General features: G+C 44.4%; 1 protein-coding gene and 1 pseudogene across 2 annotated transcripts in view; both read right to left on the bottom strand.

Annotated features, from left to right (window-relative positions):
• TMEM178B (transmembrane protein 178B) overlaps positions 1-21,624 on the bottom strand; it is a 417,702-nt gene that overhangs the window by 83,766 nt on the left and 312,312 nt on the right. The gene's annotated exons all lie outside the window — the stretch shown is intronic.
• Positions 14,525-15,121, bottom strand: LOC133246502 (small ribosomal subunit protein eS10-like; annotated as a pseudogene).

Raw genomic sequence — 21,624 nt, 5'->3', positions numbered from 1 at the left:
AAGAACTTAAATTTACCCTCTAGTTAGACTCCAAGAGGTGCTACAAAGTACTAGCAAAGGTCTTTAGACCAGAGTCAAGCAAAGGTCTCAGTATCCTACAGCTGGTCTTTGATACCACCCTTCCTTAGTGGTGGCAATGGTTCAGTTGCTAAGTCGGGTCTGACTCTTTGGGACCCCATGGACTGTAGCCCACCAGGCTCCCCTGTCCATGGGATTTCCCAGGCAAGAATACTAGAATGGGTTGCGATTTCCATCTCCAGGGGATCTTCCTGACGCAGGGATCCAACCCTCATCTCCTGCCTTGCAGGCAAAGTCTTTACTGCTGAGCCAGCAGGGAAGCCCCCTTGATAGCACCCTTAGTCCTGTTGAAGGCTCCTCACTGAGTCCTCAGCATGTTAGAAACTCCATCTCCACATGCTGTGGCACCTCCCCCGCAGGCTTACCTTAGTGACCTCCTACCTATCCACCCACCCCAGTCTCCTGACCTTGACTCAGCCCCCTGTACAGCCAGAGCTGGGCCCCTTCCCATCAGAGTCCCACTTGCCCAAGAGCTGCTGGAAGCCTCGGCGGTACGACAGCTCTGCTTCTGCCCTTCATTGAGCAGATTCATTCCCTGCATTGCAAATTAGAAACTGGAATATAACTTCTCAGGGAAGGATTTATCATGGTGATTAAATTCTGTATAAATCAATATAGAAAGATAAGCAGTATTCAGAACTTCATGGTGATCCAGTGGTTAAGAATCAGCCTTCCAATGCAGGGGATGTGAGTTCAATCCTTGGTTGGGAAACTTAAGATCCCACAGGCCAAGCCTGTGTACTTCAACTAGAGAAGCGAGGGCACTGCAATGAAAGATTTTGCAATCTGCAACGAAGACCCAGTGTACCTCAACTATGACCCAATGCAGCCAAATAAATAAATATAAAAAGCAAAAGAAGAGAAAGAAAATCAGTGCGAAAATCAGGAGCAGTGACTAAACGACTCACCCATGGTCACAGAGGCAGCTAGTGACAGAGCTGAACCCAGGGCTCCTCACTCTCAGCTCAGTTACAGACCGGCTTTTACTCACTGGCTTGGCAACCTGCCTACTGTTTATAGTATGGTTTCTACCAGAATCTGTGTTCTGAGTCCCCAATCACCATATTGCAGGGAAAAATTCGGAACAGGCTCCTTCAAAGTTGGAGACCAGTAATTCCATATTAGGGCTGCTGCTGCTGCTGCTAAGTCGCTTTAGTCGTGTCTGACTCTGTGTGACCCCATAGACGGCAGCCCACCAGGCTCCCCCATCCCTGGGATTCTCCAGGCAAGAACACTGGAGTGGGTTGCCATTTCCTTCTCCAATGCATGAAAGTGAAAAGTGAAAGTGAAGTTGCTCAGTCGTGTCCGACTCTTTGGGACCCCATGGACTGCAGCCCACCAGGCCCCTCCGTCCATGGGATTTTCCAGGCAAGAGTGCTGGAGTGGGGTGCCATTGCCTTCTCCATTAGGGCTGGTAGGAGGGGCCAGATTCAAGGAAGTGACATTCTTCCTGAACTGACCGGCCTCACAGGAGGGTCCTCACAGTGCAAAGGCCCTCAGGACTCAATGTGAAATGTCATCCAGGAACTCCTGGGGAGAGGAACCTTTCCTAGTCTCATGCTTACTTAATTTTTTTTTCCTCATTGTGCTATTTCTAAGTGAAAGAAATGAATGAGATAGTTAATTACTACTAATGTAATTTGGGGGAGAAAAACTCCATGATCTCATGGCTTCAAGCACCAACAAAGTTCATTTTTTCTTACAACCATCAACCTTCACTAACCGGAAGCTGACACATGGTCCCCTTCTGATGGTGCTGGTGGTGCTGATACAATGCCCATGCTCAACGCTCAGAGATGTTCATGAGACAAAAAAAGTGTTCAGTCTGGATGATGTTTTGTCCTCTGGGGGCTCTCTTTTTCTCCCATGAACGACAACAATCACAAACATCTTAGGGCGCTATGGTCCCCACACTGAATTGCTGGAGGGCTTTCAACACCCCCTAAACAGCGGGGACGACTGAAGCGCTTTTTCACTCTGTGACACTGACCTCCTTTATGACCTTTCTCTTAGTGTCAGGTGGCTTCCAGGAGACTGCTAAGTGACTTCTAGGAGACATGCCAACCCTCAGTGTTAAAGAGAGCCTGGAGATACCCTGAGCCTTGCCCATCTTTTTTTTAAATTTTCCACTTAATTTTATTTTTTGGCTGCACCAGATCTTAGTTGCAGCACACAGGATTTTTGTTGCTGAGTGTGGGATCTTAGTCACAGCATGTGGGATCTAGTTCCCTGACCAGGGATTGACCCCAGGCCTCCTGCATTGGGAGCGGGAGTCTTAACCACTGGGCTATCAGGGAAGTCTCCTATCTTCTCTTCTTTAAGGTCCCATCTGGAGTGGCTTCTTGTCTCCGAACAGATACAGGTATGAGGAAGAGGAGAGGAAGGCAGTGATCAGCCTGAGCGTTGGTGAAACCTTGAATGGCCACACCCTGTCACTTCACCCTTCTGATACTCTTTTCTTCTCTGTTATGTGACAGACCCAGGCTGGGCAAGCTGTGAAGATCCTTCTGGCTGCCAAGACCATTGAGTCTCCAATGGGCAGCAGGACCAAGGTTTTCCAGGAAGGGAGGGCAACTGAATGGTCAAGGGATGCCCCGGGGGAACAGACGAGGAAACAGGCGTGCGGGAGGGAGGCGTGGTAGGGCATTTGCCTCTTTGGACCTTTGGAAAGAGACTCTGTTTTCTTCCTCTGGAACTTGGACATCAAACTCCTGGGCAACGAAGCCCCCAAGGCAACGATGAGAAGCTTGGGATGAGGAACAGGTGAGGGGTGCTGGCAGAGCAGCTTCCTCCCTGGTGTCATGACCCACCCCTTCTCCACCCTCACCACTCCCAAGTTCTCTGCACTCCCTCACCTCCTGGGGGGTGGGGAAGGGTATCAAGACCCCCAAGCCTCTTGCCTCATCCTCTTGCACAAGGCATGGCCAGATGCCTGGCTGGGAGGAGCCCTGGTCTCCGTGATGATTAGGAGGGTGAAGATAATTCCATTACCAGTAATAGGATGTTGTAAACATTCCGTCTCCACCTGTTAATTAGCACCACCCCCTCTTTGCTCCCGAATATGAAGCGATGCTGCGTAATCATGGCATTTTGCTGGTGATGCTGTTTCTCATATGTGGTATTTCAGTGGTTTGTGTGGGAGAAAGAATTAATTATAGCTCTCCGGTTCCAACCCATTCTCAACCCCACCCCCGTCCTCTTCTCCCATTCCCCTGATATAAAAAGCCATATGTGTATATATAAGCAGAGTAAACACATCATGCTGTTTCCTGTTTACTGAGGCAGGGGGAGGGGAGAGCACTGTGGACCAAACGCCCACTAAGTCCCAGGTCTGCCTCTGGTACCACCACAGACCAACACAGAAGCCGTGGGGACCTCTGTCTCTGGGCCTCGGCTTCCTGGTCCTAAAACAGGGATAACAAAGCAGCCCTGCTCACGCTGAGCTCACTCTGAGGACCAAAACAATGAAACCCGGGAAGCTGTGTGATTTAGCTATGTACATTAACAGCTAAATTCTTAGTAACTGTTCCATGTGCCCATGGAATTCCTTCTATAGAGTCTTCTGCAGCTTATCTAGAGGCAGGTTTCTTTGGAAACCTAACCAAACTAAAGAACTAGAATCAAAATTATTAGATACGAATAAGTCAATAGAGGTGGGGGTGGCTTAGATGCCAGGAGGCTGGAGAGAGGGGATGCAGTGGGTGTGAGAAGCAGCAAGGGACTGTGGGTAGTCAAAGAGATGATGATGAAAGGTTAGGGGATCACAGGTGGGTCCAGACTTTACATGTGTTGGGGAGCACATATTTAAAACATGGAATAGGAACCTTAAAATGGGCTGGCACACTGGGGGAAATTCAGAGTGGAGAGGTGGAGGAGGACTAGGACGAAAATACATATAAATATATATGCTATGCAATTTGCTTTATCTGTATCTTAGAATCTGAGAATCTATAAATGAACCAGGCATAGATGAAAAATGGAAAAGAATAGAATTTGCTCAAAATACCATAGATCTATATTGACACTGGTGGTGGGAAAAAATAGCAGCTGTGTTATGGGCTGTACCCCTGGGGTAGAGGGGCTGTGGACATTATTATTCTATACAGGGGCCATGATTTGGTTTCTATTATCAGAAACTGTGGAGGGTGAGGCATTTTATAATTTATAATCCCCTGAACAACTCTTGAAGCAGGTATTATCACTGATCAGAAAGCAGAGGCTCAGGAAAACAGATATCTTGCCCAACACCAGACAGCCAGTTAAGTGGAAGAACTGGGACTCAAACCATATCTGACTCCTGAGCTGCCTCTCATGGTAGACGGGGCGGGGAAGGGGGGGTCCCTACTTTGCTTTAAGCCCCCATAACTAGGACAAGAGGGGACCACACCTAAACCAACCAAACTCTCCTACGCATAAAGCCTAAGCTCTTGTCATCGTACCCATTTCCTCCTAGAAAAGTTCAACTTGTTTCCATCCTGGAAGCTGGAGAAAAATGTACCAAAACCATCAGTGGCCAGGCTGTGGGTCTTTCGGTCCTGTGCTTTCGGCCCAGTCTTGCGCAAGCCACAGAGGACACTTCTGTGGTCAGAGAGAGAAAATGGTAACTAAACAGGATGGAATCTATCTTCAAACAAAATCCCCCAGAAATGCAATTGCAAGTCAAGGAGAGGTCAGGTAACACAGCATGCCCATGATTTAGTGAGACAAGAAGAGGAGTTTCCTTCAACATGTCCAGTCTTTAGAAAGTTAAAAAAAAAAAAAGAAAACATAAATAAGTAATATAGGGTAAACGCCAAAATGAAGCCATCCTTTTGTCTAAAGAAAAGAAAAAAATTTAGCCTAATAAATTCCTCCTAAATTAGGGTGAAAAGTGTTTTTTTGTTTGTTTTTTTTCACTAATTCCCCCGAATAGAGTGTTGCACACCCTAAGAGTCTTGTCTAGTTAGCCTTCTCCAAACCCACACACAGCACCCATAATAGAAGCATGTGTGTGGCCTGTGAGAACCACAAAAATGAAAAGCAGTGGAAAGAAAGATGAAGGTCTTCTTGAGAGCATGAGAGCATCTTTGCAGCAGATGGCTGCCATGTTGTCTCAGGGACCCTGCTCCTGGGGGTACCAGCCCCATATCCATCAAGTCACGAGGTGTGGGGGGCTTACACGAAGAGGCTGAAGCAGGGCTACAGCTGAGCCCTGACCCCATAGTGCTGAGGGGATGAACCCTTTTCCCTTCTCCTGGCCTCCTAGCCACCCCCAAATCCTTCAAGTCTCTTCAGCTCCCATCTCCCCCTGAAAGTCCTCCGGCTCCTTCGCTCCTCCTTGGTCCAAGCGTCTGCCACACTCTGGGCTGAAAGCACTGTTTCTGCACCTATTATGCCTCTATTAGTTCTCATTCTCCTGGTGTCAAGTGGTTTCTATTTCCTTTGACTTTTCCTCACTGCTGAGTAAAGAGCTGTCACTCAGTAAATATCCTGCTGATTCAGTAACAGAGGAAGGATTTAGGAGTTCTTGGTTTCATAGTTACCTAAAGATGGAGGGAGGGAGAGAAGGATAAAGACCGTGTTACCCTGGGGAAGAGGAACCCCTTGCAGCACCCAGGACAGCATTCTTCCCTGGTAACAAGCTCTCTTTACAAGGAGGAAAAAATGAATTATCACACATTTTGTGAATTCCCAGCGTCTAAACATACCACAAAAACACAGGCTCAAAGTGCTGGAACTGGCAAGTTATTTGCCTTAAATAACAGGGCTTGGAGATGGTAAATGCAGAACTTTGGGTAACTTGATAATGACTCACTCTAAGTCTTTTTTTTTCAGAAGTGTTGAAAGTTTAGTGAGACTAAATGCTAGATGTAAGCCCCATTAGAGCTTGTATCTGGTTTGCTCTGGAGCAGGGAATTCACTCTTCAATCTCTTCGATCCATTCCCAAGAGTTAGATTATGGCCCAGAGGGGCGCCAGAAAAATGCTGCTGTCCACAACACCAGGTTTCAGCTTTGATCTCCTCTCTCCATGCTCAAAACCTTCAGGCTCTCCTTTCCATCTGCTGGACAGAGTCAATGCCTGCTGCAGATGGCTCTTGGCTACTGGATTCTAGTTTGGAAAAAAAGAAATCCAACCACAAAAGACATTTGAGGGACAACTGTGGATATGAGACTATGAACTAGGCATGGGTAATATTAGGAAATTATTATTCATTTTGTTGAATAGGTAATGACAATGTGGATATGTAAGTATTCTGGGGTATTAAGGACCATGAAGCCTGCAATTTACATTGGAGCAGTTCATTAAGAATTAAACACTTTTGACAGGTAGATAGAGAAGAAAGATGAAGTAAATACAGAAAAATGTCAGCATTTGTTAGACTTGGATGATGGACCTATGAATGTCACCTGTTACTTTCAGAAGGACAAGAGTGTAAATTTTCTTTCAAAGAGATAAGTGTGAGAAATTTATGTCTGGTATGGGATTGAAAACTAAAGGCTAGACTAGACAATTATCTTTGCCCCTCAGTTCCAAACTCTTTAAGTAACATCTCTAATGCTAGGTGGTTTGAGACCTCTATTTTAAATCAAGGGGTTACTACATGCCTTTTCTTTCAATTTTTGTTAATGCTTAAATTTTTTGTAATAAAAATGGTATGCTGGTTCCTTAAAACATTAAACAAGGGATTACCTTGTGATCCAGATTTCACCTCTGGGTATACACCCAAAGGAAGGAAGAGTAGGGGTCAGAATAGATATTTGCACCCCACATTCACAGCAGCATTATTCACGATAGCCAAAGGGTTGAAGCAACCCAGACGTCCATAGACAGATGAGCAGATAAACAGATGTGGTATGTTCACACAGTGGGACGTCCATTTAGCCTTAAAAAGGAAGGGAATTCTGACACATGCTTCAACATAAATGAACCTTGAGGATGTAGTGCTAAGTTATAAGCTGGCCACAAAACAACAAATACTGCATGATTCCACTTATCTGGGATACCTAGAGTAGACAATTCATAGCAATAGAAAGTAGCACAATGGTTACCTGCTAGGGGAGGAGGAAACGGGGAAGTGTTTAATGGCTGGAGGGTGTCAGTTGGGGCCGATGAAAAAGTTCTGCAGATGGATGGGGGGTGACAGTTGAATTAACTGAATGAGACAAAACCTTCCACTTAAAAACAGTTAAATGCACAGGGTGCTCAGGGCCGGTGCACTGGGATGACCCTGAGGGATGGGATGGGGAGGGAGGTGGGAGGGGGGGTTCAGGATGGGTAACACATGTACACTCATGGCTGATTCATGTCAATGTATGGCAAAAACCACCACAATATTGTAAAGTAATTAGCTTCCAATTAAAATAAATTAAAAAAAAATTTTTTAACGAAAAAAAAAAAACAGTTAAAATGGTAAATTTTATGTTATGTATAAAGTGTTAGTCACCCAGTCATGTCCAACTCTTTGTGACCCCATGGACTGTAGCCCTCCAGGCTCCTCTGTCCATAGGATTCTCCAGGCAAGAATACTAGAATGGGTTGCCATTTCCTTCTCCAGGGGATCTTCCTGACTCAGGGATCAAACCTGGACTTCCTGCATTGCAGGCGGATTGTTTACTGTCTGAGCCACAAGGGAAGCCCTCTTATTTGGCCACAATTAGAAAGACTTCATAACAAAGAGTTGAAAGCAGCAGCTAAGCAGGCTAGGCTTACTGCTAGGCCTCCGCAGCCTGGCCTTCGTGGCCCTCAGGTTCTGCTGAGCGCTTCCTGCCCCACTGGGCCCTGCACACACCCCACGATGCCCGGCCTCTTTGCGCCTTTCTTCCTGCTAGTCCTGCATGTGAATTCTCTCTTTCCTTTTCCATCTGTCAAACCCCATCTATTCTGGAAGTCAAGCGCCCGTCTTTAGCAAAAAAGATAACATCCTCTTTTTAAAACTCTTCCGAATTCTGACCACAATGATCCTGTCTTTCTCTCATTTCTGCTGCATCTTGTCAGTATTCTCCATAAACATCTGTTTACTCTTAATATACAAAATCTATGCTCAGAATCCGGCCAAGGCTGAGTATGCTGCGTGTACAGTTCACTTGAGAGGCCTGGCAGAGGTACAAGGAGTATAAATTTTCTTTCAAGGGGATATGTGCGTTAGAAAGGTCATGGGTAACAAGGGATTGAGAGTTAAAGGTCATATCTGGGAAATTACGATCTCCACCCTTGATCTCCAGCTAAACATAAAATTTCCGACCAAATGGCATTTCAGGATGCGCCAGGAAGTTTGAGGAATTTCTGACTTTGAAAACCCCAAAGCAATGTAAGCTGGATTGTAATGTGTAGCAATAACCCCACTAGGAGACCCACCAGCCCCCATGAAAGATGGGGGTGAGGCGAGATCCCTCTGGAGGTGGAGAGAAAAGGCAGAAAGCTCTGATTTCCCCAACAAGTAAAAATCACTTGATTTTGAGCAGAAGCTGAAGCTCCCACCCAAGCCACAGTAAAGTATTTTTGTGGACTAGGATATGGTACATAAAAACACACATAAACAAGCAAAAATTTGTCACTTGAGGACAGAAACCATCAAAGCTTGTTCATAACAGGAAAGTGGGCAGCTGGGGCTTAAAGCCCACGGTGCACGTGGTAAAGAATAACATGTGACTGCTTCCTGACGCCAAAGGAGGAGTGTTGCCCCAAAAGCCCGGAAAGAAAAGAGGAAGGTGGCAGGGAGAGGAATGATCTACTCTTTCACTGTTTGGGTTTGTCCTCTCCCACTCTCTCCTTGAAGCCTAAATGATTCTCTCTTCTTTGTTTGAAGGGAATCTTAACTTGAAAAGAAATGGATCTGAGTGCTTGAAGTATTTCTCAGTGAGAAGCTGAAATGTCCCTTAGGACTAATTGCCTAGGACCTGAACAAGACATGTCCAGCCACCCGCTTGGTCCCTGAAGGCACTGCTCAGCTCCCAAAGCAGCTGTATTTTTAAAAGAAAAAAAAAGAGACTCTTGCTATTTTCTAAAGACCCCAGGCAGATCATCAAGGGGCTCATGCCAGGCACTCCATTCAGAGCTGGAGATCTCTGGAAATGTCCTTGCTCCCCCAAATCTCTGAACAACTCCTTGTTCAGGCCCAGAGGTTTCTTGTAAAACTGCAGACCCCATACAATCGTCTCCATTCAGATTCACACAGACAACTCTCAACAGAGAATGTCTTTGCCATTGATCAAGGACAGTCTCGGAAGTAAATGGGATTGTCACTCTATTGGTGACTTTGGCAATGGTGCTGTGACCCACAGCCAGTATAACTGTTGTTGTTGTTGTTTCGTCGCTAAGCCATGTCCAACTCTTCACGATCCCATGGACTGTGGCCCACCAGGATCCTCTAAGGGATTTCCCAGACATGAACACCGGAGTAGGTTGCCATTTCCTTCTTCAGGTGATCTTCCCAACTCAGGGATCGAATCCACGTCTCCTGCATTGGCAGCTGGATTCTTTACCACTGAGCCACTTGTGCTGGCATGCTATTACTGGCTAATCAGAGGTCTTAAGATGGAAGGAGGCCCTCCGGAACTCACCAGCCACCCTCTGAGTGGTGCGCACGCTAACAGTTCTCACCGCTGTTTCCTCTGCTCCACCCCGTGAAGCCGTGCACACATGTGCCCTCTTTCCCCATTAGGCTATATACATGGAAGCCCAGGCCTGGATATGTTCCAGTTTCAAAACCAATTTACTAGAAAGACCACTCCATGGATCCAGAAGGGGTTATTAGGAGAGCAGATATGACTTACTTGTTATGAGAAGTTGGCTGTAGAGAAAGAGACTCTTTCCCTTTTATGTTAGACATTATCCATGCAATTGACAAGAGGAGAGTCCAGAAAAGCTACATAATTTTTACTATGAATTTTCTACTTATACCTCCTGGACCCAATAAGAGTAGTTGGTATCGTGAAAAAGTGATAAACTTGCTGGCAAGTTCCTGCTGACTGGAGTTCAGGGGAAAGAGTTGATTTCTGCCAGAGACTGTCATATGGAGTGAAGTAAATCAGAAAGAGAAAAATACTGTAATATTAACACATATATGTGGAACCTAGAAAAACAGGTTGATAAAAATAGATGATCTGCTATGCAAAGCAGAAAGAGACACAGATGTAGGGAACAAATGTATGGATACCCAAGTGGGAAAGGGGTGGGGGGATGAATTGGGAGATTGGGACTGACATATGTACACTACCCGGTATAAAATAGATAACTAATAAGAACCTACTGCAGAGCACATGGAACTCTCCTTGGTGCTCTGAGATGACCTCAATGGGAAGGAAGTCCAGACCCCATGGACTGTAGCCCACCAGGCTCCTCTGTCCATGGGATTCACCAGGCAAGAATCTTGGGGTGGGTGGCCATTCCCTTCTCCAGGGGATCTTCCCAACCCAGGGATCGAACCAGGGTCTCCTGTATTGTAGGCAGATTCTTTGTCATCTGAGCCCACCAGGGAAGCCCACACAAGGAAGAGGGGATATATGTAAACATATAGCTAATTCACTGAGTTGTACAGCAGAAACTGACAGCAGTGTAAAGCAACTATAGTCCAATAAAAAGATTAAAAAAGAAAAACACAAGAAACCCCCAAAGATCCAGTTTCTGGATCCTGTTGATCCAGGTCTGATGATACCACCTAGAAACAAATGGACTTTGCAGCCCAGGGTGATCTGTTAACTCCTTACTGCTGCCAGGAGTAAGGTACTACCAGGCAGTTTTGGGACTGCCCCAGGACAGTAAAATAATGTAGCTGCAACTGCACAAATGGTATATTCAAAACATTTGCAAGTCTGTTTTTTTTATCTGTTTGTTTTGGAAAGGAAAGATTTCATGTATATATAATATCTAATAATCAATATATGAATTAGAAACCAGCAAATTCATAGGCTGCTATGCTACTTACTATCTCAACTTTTAAAAAATTTTTCCAATTTTATTGAGTTATAGTCAACAAAGATTATATACACTTAAAGTGTCTGTACGTGATAAGTCGCTTCAGTCATGTCCAACTCTGTGTGACACTATGGATTGTAGCCCGCCAATTTCCTCTGTCCATGGGATTTTCCAGGCAAGAATACTAGAGTAGGTTGCCATGCCCTTCTCCAGGGGAATCTTCCCGACCCAGGGGTCAAACCCACGTCTCTTATGTTTCTTGCATTGGCAGGTGAGTTCTTTACCACTGGTGCCACCTGGGAAGCCCATACACTTAATACAAATACAATTTGATAATTTGATTGTGCAATATTCACTACAATCAAGCTAACGAGCATATCCATCACCTCACAGACTTGTTACCCTTTTCATTTGTGGTAAGAACATTTAAGGTCAACCATTTTAGCAAATTTCAGGTCCACAATACAATAGTCATTAGAGTCACATGGTTGTACGTTAGGTTTCTTAACCTATTTATCTTGCATACAAATAAAAGTTTGTATCACTTGACCACCAGCTCCTCATGGTTCCCTTCCCCCAGAGCCCAGTAACTGCCATTCTGCTCTGTTTCTACTTTCAGATTCCACAAGTAAGTTATGTCATGGAGTATTGGTTTTCCTGCCTCTAGCTTATTTCACTTGGCCTAGTATCTTAACAGTTTATCCATGTTGTCACAAACACAGAAGAATTTCCTTCTTTTCTAAGGCTGAATAATAGCCCATTGAACACTTCCTTTATCCACTCATCTTTCAATGAAGGTTTAAGTTGTCTCTGTATCTTGGCTATCATAAATAATGCTGCAATGAACAGATGTCTCTCAAATGCTGATTTCATTTTCCTTGGGTATGTATACCCAGAAGTGAGATTGCTGGATCACAAGATAGTTCTTTTTTTAAGTTTTTGAGGAACCTCCGTACTATTTTCCATAATAGCTGTACCAGTTAAGGGGCTTCCCAGGTGACGCTAGTAGTAAAGAACCACCTGCCAATGCAGCAGGCACAAGAGATACGGGTTCGATCCCTGGGTTGGGAAGATCCCCTGGAGGAGGAATGGGCAACCCACTCCAGTATTCTTCCCTGGAGAAAAATAAAGAATCCCATGGACAGAGGAGCCTGGTGGGCTACAGTCCATGGGGTCTCAAAGAGTCAGACACAACTGAGCATGCACAGTGAGGAAGGAAGGACCTCTTTAAAAGTCTGAGTAATCAAGCACCAGTTAAACATTTGCAGTTCTTGATAGAAATTCCAAGAAACTCTAGTGTTTGACTTTTACCTACTGTTGTTTGTGTACATCCTTGGAAATGAGTGGAAGCCTTGCTGACTCCTACCTAAATCAGCCCCAAACTGTATATAAAATGTCCAGAATTGTGAAACTTCAGAATTGCAATGGAGTTAGACCCATGAAAATTACTGTTCATTGCCCAGGCTGCCATGACAGGAAAAGTTAATGCCAATTGGAAGCATTTACTATTCCAATCCTTTTAAACTAATTCCTTGGCCGTTCCTAGAATCAGGTTTTGGATACCACAGCAGGATCCTTCTGACGGGTAAGAAGAGGCTTAGTGGGGAGGAAGCATAACAACCTAGGGAGGAAGAAATAAAGAATTTGCTCCCTTGTTGGTTAGAAGAATTTAGACTGAATAAATTTAGGTGGTGAGAATGTTTTTCACCTGAAGAAATGCAGCTCCATCTTCAGTGAGTTCCCAGTTGCACTTACAGCAAACCAAGTGTTGTAATACTGACACCTGCTTTAACATAGAAAGGTATGCCTGCCATTCACCTTGGAAAAACATCTCCACCTGAAGCCTGACTGATACGATGGAGGCAATTCAGGGGGTGATGGTTGTTCAGTCGCTCAGTCGTGTCTGACTCTTTGCAACCCCATCGACTGTAGCCTGCCAGGCGCCCCTGTCCATGGGATTTCCCAGGCAAGAATACTGGAATGGGTTGCCATTTCCTTCCCTAGGGATCTTCCCGACTCGGGGATCGAACCTGTGCCTCCTGCATTGGCAGGCATATTCTTTACCACTGAGCGAACTGGGAAGCCCTAGGCAATTCAGAGAAGTGCCTGCCATGAGCTTGGCATTGTACCGGGTCCAGAGCAGCCAAAGATACATCTGGGCTATTTCCTGCTGCCCTCCCAGGAACTTTCATGGTTACCTGACAGATCCTCAAGCTGTAATGAGACTCTGTGAGTAATGCCAGCTGCTTCAGTAGCAAAAATGTCCTACTGAGTCCCCTAGAGATCCCCAAATGCCTCAGTGAACACAGCCTCACAGCCGTGAGAGCACACATCTTAGAGAGTCGGCCCATGAAAAGCTAAAGGGGTGTGTGGCTTGGCACCTTCAGCAGATGACTACAGGTGAGTGGAAGAAGGCAGGTGGGGACTAGGTGAGAAAACAGGTTTCTTATAGAATGGCATGGCTGGTATGATGACCGTGGAGGGCTGGGTGGAGAATATGCATGAGTGTTGGGTTGTGTGGCAGAATAACAGAGCAAGGGTGGGTGGGTGAGAGGCCCAGAAACGGAACAGTTGTGGGTGAGCCGTGTGGTGATGGGAGACAAGGGTCCAGCCACAGGGAAGCACAGCAGGTGGTGGTGGGCGGGCAGACGGAGCCCATGTCACCGGGTGACAGAGTGGGTGAGTGCGTGCAGGCTTGACGTTTTCCCTTTATTAAAACGGGGTCTGCTAAATAGAGCTTCTCTCCATGAAAACCTTTTCTGAGTCCTAGCTGGTGGTGGGCCAAGAAAAGATGGGCATGGCAAGGGATTCATCAGCCGCCAAACCCATTTTAGGCAGGGACAAACGTCATTCTGTGCTCTACCTCTGATCTACCTAGATTACCCAGAAATAAAATTTGGATCTTGAGGAACTCAGAACTAGGAGTAGAATTTCTTTCTCTGAAGGTAAGAAGTTTTGAGGACCAGGGCTGAGACGGGATTTCAAGCTATCTTTTTCTAGGTTGAGTGTCTCAGTTCCCTTATCTGTAGAAAAAGATGTAATATATACTTGTCTAAAGGAGTTATGGTAGAAATAAAAGGAGACGGTGCATGTTAAATATTTGTGCAATGTCTGACACATGGATGAGTGTGTGCTTAGTCACATCTGACTCTTTCTGACCCCACGGACTTGTAGCCTGCCAGGTTCCTCTATCCAGGAGATTTTCCAGACAAGAATACTGGAGTGGGTTGCCATTTCCTTCTCCAGGGGAATCTTCTCGACCCAGGGATGTGTCTCCTACATTGGTAGGTGGATTTTTTATCTTTACCACTGAGCCACCTGGGAAGCCCAATCTTTGGCACATAATAAATGCTCAATAAAAGCATATATTATCTAAAATTCCTTCCACTCTAATATTCAGGGGTTCTATGAATTCTGTCAAAACTGGTTTTATCTTCCTCCAAAGCAGGAGGTCCTGAATGCCTTGAAGTTGTGTGCAGAGTTAGCTCGTAGGAGAGATGCTTGCACAACTCAGTGATTTCTCTAATCACTGGGAATACCCTCACGTTACATTATTATTTTTTTTTTTCTGTTTACAGGTTTATTCAACACAAAACAATCCCTTTCAGCTTTACTGAGGTGGCTGACCACGTCCACGAGCAAATCCGCCTCTAAACTGGAATTCAGTTGCCGACCCAGCCCCAGCCTTGGCTTTCTTGTCGGCACGAGGGGGCACGGCGCTTCGTCTGTAGATGTCTCTGTCGGCTTCCCCTCGCGTGAGTCTTGCAGGCTGCTCTCCCTGCAGACCTTTGGGCCTTGGCCGGCCAGTCTCAGGACGGCTGCGGCGCAGGGTGGTGGGCACGATCTCAGGGGGCAGGTGGGGGCAATCACAGAGATACTGGATGCCTTCGTTGGTGAGGTACCAGTAGAAATGTCTTCAGGCAAACTGTTCCTTCACGTAGCCTCGTGACTTGAGAGACTGCATGGCTTCCATGACGTGAAGATTGGGCACATTCTTGTCTGCTAGCTCCAGGTGCTTGGGCATGTGGACATCCTTCTTGGCCATCATCACCCCCTCCTTAAAAAGGAGTTCATAAATGGCAATCCAGTTCTTCTTGGGCATCAACATCGCGACGGTTGCTGTCCTCATGTTACATTAAAAAAAAAAAAGTCGCTCAATCATGTCTGACTCTTTTGTGACCCCATGGACTGTATGTAGCCTGCCAGGCTCCTCTGTCCATGGAATTCTCCAGCCAAGAATACTGGAGAGAGTATCCATTCCTTTCTCCAGGGATCTTCCTGAACCAGGGATCAAACCCAGGACTCCTGCATTGCAGGCAGATTCTTTACCATCTGAGCCACCAGGGAAGCCCCTCATGCTACATAAAATGGATCCAAATGAGCACCGCACCCTCCTGGTACAGCTGATTGATCTGACTCAAGCTAGGACTTCTTCCTTCTCCTGAGATTTTGAAATATGGACAGATACAGATGTTAGGAGTTATTGGAGCTGAGTCAGGAAGATTCCCCAACCCTGGGACAGCTCAGATTCTTTTCCTCCTCTGATCTAGGCTGCTTCTGTCTTACTCAGCTCCATGAGCTAGCCTAGCATCCTTTATTATTTCCATTGGCCAGAGCTGATGGCCATTCACTGCAAACAAAGGACACGGTAATGATGCACACAGGTAGTGCACAATCATATCATTTAGAAAGAAGATCCATAGTTTTCATAATAGTTGAAAGTATTCTTGACTTTTCCCCTCAAAATGATTAAACTCCAAAATACAAGAACTTCATCTAATAAAGTGATAGAGAGGTAGCTCCACGGAGAACAAAAGTAGCATGTTATTTATTCACTGGAGAGCCAAGTTCCTGAGAGTGGATTTTAATATTTTTACCTTCTCCCATACTTCAGAGTCCATAGTGACGCTTCCTAAGGCTCACTTGACTTCACACTCCAGGATGTCTGGCTCTAGGTGAGTGATCACACCATCATGGTTATTTGGGTCATTAAGACTTTTTTGTGCACTTTGCCAACAAAGGTCTATATAGTCAAAGCTATGGTTTTTCCAATAGTTCATGTATGGATGTGAGAGTTAGACCATAAAGAAGGCTGAGTGCCAAAGAATTGATGTTTTCAAACTCTGGTGCTAGAGAAGATGCTTGAGATTCCCTTAGGGAACAAGGAGATCAAACCAGTCAATCCTAAAAGAAATCAACCCTGAATATTCATTGGAAGGACTGATGCTGAAGCTGAAGCTCCAATACTCTGGCCACCTGAGGAAAAAGCCAACTCATTGGAAAAGACCCTGATGCTGGGAAAGATTGAGGGCAGGAGGAGAAGAGGGTGACAGAGGATGAGATGGTTGGATGGCATCACTGATTCAATGGACATGAGTTTGAGCAAACTCTGGGAGATAGTGAAGGACAGGGAAGCCTAGTGTGTTGCAGTCCATGGGGTTGCAAACAGTCAGACACGACTGAGCATCTCAACAGAAACAACAATATTTCAGAGTCCAGGGAATGGTGCTAAAGTTTCTGCAAAGTTCCCAAATGACCCTTTGCAGCAGAATCCCACCAATAAGGAAATAAGATTTTTAATCAAGTCATCACCCAGGAGAGAAAGGAATTGAAGACACAGAGAGAACTAATTATATCTGTGACAACTCAAAACCTAGAAGAGGGGAGCAATATTTCAAAACCCCTTCAGCCCCTCAAAACCCCTGCCCAACTCTTTTAGAGGCCACCTGCCCTTGAGGCCCAAGGTGGTCCTTATGAGTGTGATGAATGGATGCTGGAAGGGAGAGGAATGTAAGAAGTCCACAGACTCAAGTAAAATCTTGTCATCACCAGGTAATGAGTTCAGGAAGAATCTTAAGAAGAAGAGTCTGATCTCTTTGTAAAATAACAAACTCAGGAGTCGGAAGATTTTTTTTGGTTTTGCTTTTGTTTTGTGTTTGCCTTAAGCAGATGATGGGGTAGAAGGAAGGGGCTATCTTCTATTTGGTCAGAGAGTTGTACGTGGAGATAGGAATGGGGCTGAGAAGCTGATAACATTTGTTCCTAGACTCACCTAGGTTAGGGATAATTAAGACCAATGGGTGGCCAGGGAATAAGATTAGAAGTTCTAATGATATAAGCAGGATTTATGCCTTGATATACGGCTGAAAATAAGCAAGACAGACAGGGCTGGCTAACAATGTGGGGTTGATCTCATAACAGAAAGGATTATTTGAAACACTGTTCTCTAACAGTTCAGTAAGCACTATTAGTAGGCTTTTGGAACTTAGAAGTCTTTTCCACCCTACTTACTATAAGGTATGAGTTACAAATAGAGTTCAAGATTATATGTAATGGGTTTCTAATTTTTTAAACGTAAATCTTTATATTAAAAGTACACATGGCTGGATTGAGTTGAATATCTCTGCTAATGCCAAAGTTTGATAATACAAATTCAGTCTGCCTTCAAGGATGCTCCTAGAAAGATCATTGGATGGTAGGGACCATAACGATGCATACAGATCTCCAGGGATCTGGTTTGGCACTAAGGGCTGGTCTTGTAACAGATTCTTCTATTTCAGTGATGGACATGTTGCATGTGCTAAAAAAATGGAATAACTAATGACACTGAAATGTCAGAAACAGGGTCATGAGATTTATATTGAAAAACATGAAAAGAATGGAAAGGAATCTCTCTTGCTGGAACAAAAACTGGGAGACATTTTTGAAGACATATAAATTTGTCAGGACAGTCAACTGGATTAAAGAATGATTTGGGTTTAATTTTGAATTCAGGGATTCATAACAGAAAGAAGGTTGGTTTATCCAAAAACAAAGAAATGGGGAAAAAATAATGGTAGTGTGTCAGCATGCTCCATAAGGGACAATAAGTAGACTAATTTCATATGACAGATTTTCACACTACTTAAAACACTAAAACTACTGAGATCTCAAGTAAACCTGACCTACAGAAAGTGGTGAGAAGATATTTCAAAACATATAAGCATACAACTCAATAGAAAATAAACATAACCCAATTAAAAAATGGGCAAAGGACCTAAATAGACATTTTTCCAAAGAAGACATACAAAGGGCAGTTAACATGAAAGGGTGCACAACATCACTAGTCATCAGAGAAATGCAAATCAGAGACACAATGCGATATCACCTCACAACTGTTAGGATGTCTGTTATCAAAAAGATAAAGATAACAAATGCTGATGAGGATCTGTGGGTGGAAAGATAAATTCGTGCAGCCACTATGGAGAACAGTGTGGAGAGTCCTCAAGAAATTCAAAAAAGAACTATCGTGTGATCTAGCAATTCCATTCTTGAAAACATCTCCAAAGAAAATGGAAACACTATGTCAAAGAAATATCTATATTCACCTAAGTGTCCAATGATGGGTAAATGAGTAAAGAAATAATACACATGCTGCTGCTGCTGCTAAGTCGCTTCAGTCGTGTCCGACTCTGTGCGACCCCATAGATGGCAGCCCACCAGGCCCCGCTGTCCCTGGGATTCTCCAGGCAAGAACACTGGAGTGGGTTGCCATTTCCTTCTCCAATGCATGAAAGTGAAAAGTGAAAGGGAAGTTGCTCAGTCGTGTCCTACTCTTAGCGACCCCATGGACTGCAGCCCACCAGGCTCCTCCATCCATGGGATTTTCCAGGCAAGAGTACTGGAGCGGGGTGCCATTGCCTTCTCCCTTAAAAAGAAGGAAGCTTGGCATTTGCAATAACATGGATGAACCTGAAGGATATTAAGCTAAGTGAAATAAGCCATGTAACACGTGGCATCACTTATAGAAAACAAGATATTCACAAATTGGTGGGGGAAATTGTCAGAGGTTAGTAAAAGAGTACACACATTCAGTTATAAGCTGAATAATGTCTGAGAATCTAATGAACATCATGGTGACTCAAGTTGATAACAATATCATATAACGGAAATTTGCCAAGAGATTAGAACTTAAACGTTCACACATACAAAACAGGTAAATACGTGAGGTGACAGATATGTTAATTAACTCAATGGAGGGAATTCCTTTCACAACATATATGTATTACCATCTTGTACACTTTAAATATCTTACAATTTTATTTGTCAATTCTATCTCAGTAAAGCTGGGGGAAATTACCAACAACAACAGCAACAAAACAACAACAGAGAAACAAAACACCACCCCACACATATAGGAAGACGAGTAACGCTACCACTGAACAGTGTCCTCCACATATTAAAAATATAAGCCATTCCACTTGGGATGGACACACTCTCTATTTAAAATGGATAAACAACAAATAGCACATGGAACTCTGCTCAGTGTTACGAACAACATGGATGGGAGGGGAGTTGGGGGGAGAATGGATAGGCCACCGAGTCCCTTCCCTGTTCACCTAAAACCATCACAACATTGTCTATTAATTGGCTACGCTGCTGCTTCATCATTTCAGTCACGTCCGACTCTGTGTGACTGTGGCCCGCCCGCCAGGCTCCTCTGTCCACGGAATTCTCCAGGCAAGAGCACTGGAGTGGGTTGCCATGACCTCCTCCAGGGGATCTTCCCAACCCAAGGATCGAACCCATGTCTCCTGCATTGCAGGCAGATTCTTTACCACTGAGCCACCAGGGAAGCCCTAATTAGCTATACCTCTATAGCAAATAAAAGTTAAATAAAAATAAATAAAAGCCATTCCAAGAGCAACGGTTCAATACCAGTGTGAAGTCCAGCCAAGTGAGGGCATCAGCAGTAAGGAAGGAATCAAGGATGGACTGCAGCCTCCTATCACGGCCAAGCAATGACATGAGCTTGGGGCAGAAAGGTGAGTTTCCCAAGCTCCCAAGTTTCTAAAGAGAATGGGGCTGGGAAGACAGGACCATGATGATAAAGGTGCCAGAACGTAGGGAAGGTAAGTAAGGGGGCTTCTGTGCATTCCCACTGGCAGATCTTGCTGGAATTTCTGCATTTTCCAGGAGACTTTTCCTCTGAGGCACAGAGGAGCTCACTACTTTGCTGAATTTTGAACTGTGTGCATCGTAAGGTTTGTTGGTGGGGCTGAGTCTGTTAGCTTAGTGAGAAAGGCTAGTCTGCTACCTGGCATTCCCAAATCAATGTACTAGTGCTGTTTTCCCTTTTTGTTACACAGGCATTAACACTCATACAGTGATTATTTTTTAAAAGTGCCTTTGTTGTGGGGAAAAAAAAAACTTTAATAAAGTAAGCCATTGGCAAATGCTGGTAACAGGTGAGATCGATGAGGAGAGATCTCAGCAAGTGGTATTTTGTATAAAATAAAAAGTGGAATGTTAAATTTGGCAGATCAGGCACATGAAGCAAATTCACTTACAGGACCAGGGAAATCAGAAAACAGAATTTATGCGTGTTCCAGCCAGCACAAAAGCTGTAATATATGGGGGGATTTGTAATAATGTAGTAATATTCAAAAATTGGTAGTTTCTCAAATATCTTGAGACCCATCTCTTAAGAATCCCACCAGATTGTCAGTTTCAGGAGGGCAGACATTCTCTGGTTCTTCCTAGAATCCCAATGCCTAGGATGGTGCCTGGTGTACAGGAGTTTGAAAGGCAGCAGCAAAGGCACGCAGTGCCTTGCGGTTCATAATGAAGGATTTGGATATCGACCTAAGTGAACAGGAAGACTTCAGACATTTTTACATGAGGAAGTGATATGATTTCAGTTTTAAATGTCACTCTAGCTGCTACGCAGAGAACAGATGATAAAAAAAGCATTGGTAGGAAGTAGACCAGGTGTCCCTATGGAGAGGGCTATTGGAATATATCAAACAAAGGATCATGGTGGCCTGAATTTGGGGGGTTGACAATTGGTTCAAGATGAACTGGAGATTAGAGTCAACAGATTTCTGGTGGACGGGGTATGGGATTGGGGAGAGAGGAATCAAGCACAATTTGAGCAAATTTGGTAGATGCTGGTGCCATTATTGAGATGGGCATGACAGAGGAAGGGACTGGTTTAGGCGAGGAGAATTCAACTCTTTTGGGGCATGTGAAGTTTGAGAAAAGTCTTAGACATTGTGTGGAGATGCCAATTAGACATCAATTAGATAGCAGGGGGTATCTGATCCTCAAACTCAGGGAAAGAGGGCTGGAGATTTAAATCTAGGATGAATAAATGAATGCTGGAGACCTACTCTCTGTATTAAAAGTGGAAAAGGTTCTAGCCAAGACAGAATAGAAGAGTATAAATGCATTCAGTTCCTCTCAGTTACAAGAGAAAATGTATTATTTCTGTGGGCAAAAAGGAGGGGACTGAATTGTCAGTGTCCTAAGACATGAAAGCCCCTCACACACATTTTTTCCAATGTAGGGAATGTTTGCTACTAAGGCCCTCATTTTCTAGATTCACTTAAATATATTTGAGACCCATATGTCTTTAATAAGGCAAGGTTTGAGGGATATATGGAAAGAAGTATGGGAATATTTAGAAATAGCCTTTTAAAATAATAATTTATAGACAGAAATATTTGAAGCTCAGGAAAGAAAAGAAAGAAATATGAAAAATGAAAGTTGCTCCTTCTTGGGAAGGAAAAATTTCACACAGCACTTAGTTCTCTGACAAACCAAGTGTGGCCCAGGAAAATCAAATGAAAATTACCTCCCCAGCAACTTCAGGGAAAGAATCTACATCGCT

Source organism: Bos javanicus, chromosome 4 (genome assembly GCF_032452875.1).
Source record: "Bos javanicus breed banteng chromosome 4, ARS-OSU_banteng_1.0, whole genome shotgun sequence".
Classification (NCBI taxonomy): Eukaryota; Metazoa; Chordata; class Mammalia; order Artiodactyla; family Bovidae; genus Bos; species Bos javanicus.
This window is presented reverse-complemented; position numbering and strand designations above follow the sequence as displayed.